We start from the raw sequence: 3872 nt of genomic DNA on the forward strand, positions 1-3872 counted from the left end.
TTCCCTTAGCCTCCTCCCCCCTCACCACTTTCTTACCTACTTCCCGCCCCACCCCATCCGTTTCCCCTCGTCTCGTAACCTGTCCTGCCCCCTTCAATCTCCCATCACCTCGTCCCTCACCCTTCTACTTATCCCCTACCCCTACACCTCCCCTCACCTCTCATTCCTTTCCAGACTTCCATAGCCTCACCTTCCTTCCCTCCCCCATCACCCATCTCCTTAACCCTTCTTCCCCCCCTTCCCTTCCCCTCATCCCTCCCCCTCCCTTCCCCCTCATCCCTCCCCTCCCTTCCCCTCATCCCTCCCCACCCTTCCCCTCATCCCTCCCCTCCCTTCCCCTCATCCCTCCGCTCTATTCCCCTCATCCCTCACCCGTCTGTTTCCCCTTCGTCTCGTAACCGGCCCCGGCTTGACGTACCGCCTCTCGCACCCGCCAAACCCATTTCCAATTTTGTTACGGAAGTGTCTGCTGACTTGGACGACAGAGGGAGGGGGTGTGGGTGGGGGTGGGAGGGTGAAGGATGGGAGGAGGAGGTAAATACGAGTGGAGAGAAGGATCTGGGAGGTAGGGGAGAGGAGAGAGGGAAAGAGAGAGGGAAAGTAAAGGAGGAAAGCGAGAGAGAGAGAGAGGGGGGGGAGGGAGGGAGGGGGAGAGAGAGAGAGAGAGAGAGAGAGGAGAGAGAGAGAGAGAGAGAGAGAGAGAGAGAGAGAGAGAGAGAGAGAGAGAGAGAGAGAGAGAGAAAGGGAGGGAGGGAAAGGCAAAACGTTAAACCAATGAGAAAAAAAAGCAAGGAACAGAACGGGAGAAAGAGAGAGTGACAAGGGGGAAAAATGTACCTCCCCTCAAAAAAGAATGTGCAAAGAGGAGGCCAGGAGAAAGAAGTGCGAAGAGGGGAAATAATAAAAATATCCCCTTGAGGAGATCGGAAAAGTCGAGGGGAAAAATGCAATGCCCAGACAGGTCAAGAGGGAAGGAGGAGGAGGGGGAGGAGGAGGAGGAGGAGGAGGAGGAGGAGGAGGAGGAGGGGGAGGAGGAGGAGGAGGAGGGGAGGAGGAGGAGGAGGGGGAGAGGGAGGAGGAGGGGGAGGAGGAGGAGGAGAAGTAGGAGTAGAATAAGGGAAGGAGGAGAGGAAGAGAAGAATGGAGGAAAATGAAGGCTGGGCGAAAGGTGGGAAGAGGATGGGGTGAAGATATAAAGAAAAAAAGAGGAAGAAGAAAGAGAAGGGAGAGGGAAGAAGGAAGAAAAATAGGAGGATGCGAAAAGAACGAGGACGAAAGGAAATGGAAAACAGAATAACCATAAATACATAAAAACAGGAACGGAGGGAAAGGAGAAGACATAGAATAAATACAAAGCAAATAAATAGAGCAAAGAGGGAGAAGAGAGAGAAGTGTCCCCAAAACGACAGCCGTAAAGAGGAAGTGGCAACACACAAGGAGGACAGGACACAGGGAGGGGGAGGGGGGGCGACCCCACTGCATTTTCTCATTCGGGGAAGGGAGAGGGAGAGGGGGAGAGGGAGAGGGAGAGGGAGAGGGGGAGAGGGAGAGGGGAAGAGGGAGAGGGGAAGAGGGAGAGGGGAAGAGGGAGAGGAAGAGCAGAGAGGGGAAAAGGGAGAGGAGAGAGGGGAAGAGGAAGAGGGGGAGGAGGAGAATGAGATGGAGGGGAAGTTGGGAGGAGGGCTGAATGGGGAGGAGGCAGGAGGAGAGGAGGGGAAGGAAGGAGGAAGGTAAGAAGAAGAAAAGGGGAAAGGAGAGAAAAGGAAGGGAGAGAGAATGAGCGAGATAGAGGGAGCGAGAGAAGGGGAAGGATCAGAAGGAGAGAAGAAGGAAAAGAAGACAACAAGAGGAGGGGAGGAGGGAGACGGAGGAGGGGTAGAAGGGGAAGCACCAAGGGGAGGAGATGGAGGGGGGGAGACGAGGGGGAGATGGAGTAAGGGAGAGAGAGCGTAATCCTTAAGTAGGCGCGTCAAGTATGTGGTCGCGAAGACACTCGCTAAGATATTGTCTGTTGGATGCTGCTTCTCGCGCGCTCTCCTTCTCTGGCCCTCTGGCGCTGTCTGTCTGTTTCATTGTCAGTCTGTGTCTGTGCCTTTCCGTCTGTCTGTTTGTTTGTCTCTGTCTGTGTGTGTGTGTGTGTGTGTGTGTCTGTGTGTGTGTGCGTGTGTGTGTGTGCGTGTGTGTGTGTGTGCGTGTGTGTGTGTGCGTGTGTGTGTGCGTGTGTGTGTGTGTGTGATGTGTGTGTGTGTGTGCGTGTGTGTGTGTGCGTGTGCGTGTGTGTGTGTGTGTGTGTGCGTGTGCGTGCGTGTGTGTGTGTGTGTGTGCGTGTGTGTGTGTGCGTGTGCGTGTGTGTGCGTGTGTCTGTCTCTCGAAAATTCGCAATTCTCCCCCTTCTGCCCTGTCTCTTTTCTTCCCTCTCATCGCCTCTCCCTGCCCATGCCTAATCCCCTCTTCTCCCCTCTTCCCTCTTTCTCGCATTCATTTCCCTTCTTACAATGTCTTCGTTTATTGCATTATCTCCTTCCGTTCACCATCTGTTTCCGAGTCAGTATTTTCAGTATTCTGAGTAACCGGCGCTTGCAGTGTTTCAGTTTCCAGTATCATCGGTACCTTGAGTATTCATTACTCGTAGTTATTCAGCATTTACTATTTTCCGTGCGTGAATATTCAGCATCTATTTTACATTTCTCTTTCTCTTTCTCTATATTTCTGCAATTTTGTCTTTTATCTCCCCCTGTCGGTTTATCCATCACCCTCTCTCTTCCATTTCCTCTAATTCCTCCGTTATTTTATCTTTCCACGTCTTACTATTCCCTGTTTTATCCGCCCTCCAGTTTTTCCCCTCATTCCCTCTTCACGATTTTGCTCTAGATGCTTCATTTCCTCTATTTCGTCTTATTCCTTGGTTTTATCCGGACACTTGTTATACTCCCCTTTATCTGCATTTTGCATTATTCCTCTATTTGTTTCCGCTTCGCACTTCCTGTCATTCACCAATTTATTCCCTATCTCCTTCTCTCATTTTCGATTTATTCCCGACTCCTTGCGTCCACCTCCTCTCATTTTCTCCTCCTTCCACTCCCCGCTTTCCTCGCCCTCTTCCCCCTATTCCCCGACTTATCCTTCTCCCTCCCATTCCCCGATATCTCCCCCGCCCCCCTCCTTCCCGCCGTCCATGTAGAATCTGTAGAAAATTCCCCAAAAAGCCTTCAATAATTCTCTAAGTACACTCCGCAGCATCGACATTTCTGTGGGTTTTTTCCCTCTCCAGGTCAGAGAGGGAATCGGCAAGGATGATGAGAGAGAGGGAGAGGGAGAGAGAAAGGGAGATGAGGGAGGGAAAGAGGGAAGGGGAGAGGGAGGGAGGGTGGGAGAGAGGAAAGGGAGGAAGGAGGAAGGGAGGGAGAAGAAAGGATAGAGAGAGGAGAGGGGGAGGAGGAAGGGCGAGAGGATAGAGAGAGAAAGAGGAGGAGGAAGGGGGGGGAAGGAAGAAGGAAAGAGAGAGGAAGAGGGGAGCAAGAGAGAGGGGAAAGGAGAGGAAGAGAAAGAAGACACAGTATATTCCGCAATATTCTTTTACGAATCCCTCGCTATTTTCCTAATCCTTCCAACTTACTTTCCCTCCTTCTTCTCATTTCTCTTCCTCCTCTCCCCTTCCCTTCCTTCTAATGTCTTCTCCTCTCCTCTCTCTCCCCTAGCTCCCCTCCCCTCTCCGATCTTTCTTACTCTCTCCTCTCCCTCTCTTCTCCCCCTCTCCCTCTACCGTCCCTTCCTCCCCTCCCCTCTCCTCTTTCCCTCCCTCTCCCTATCCCTCCTCCCCTAAACTCCTCTACCTATCTTCTCTTCCTTCCCTCACACTCTCACTCTTGCCT

This window comes from Penaeus monodon, chromosome 41 (genome assembly GCF_015228065.2).
Source record: "Penaeus monodon isolate SGIC_2016 chromosome 41, NSTDA_Pmon_1, whole genome shotgun sequence".
In the NCBI taxonomy this organism is placed as follows: domain Eukaryota; kingdom Metazoa; phylum Arthropoda; class Malacostraca; order Decapoda; family Penaeidae; genus Penaeus; species Penaeus monodon.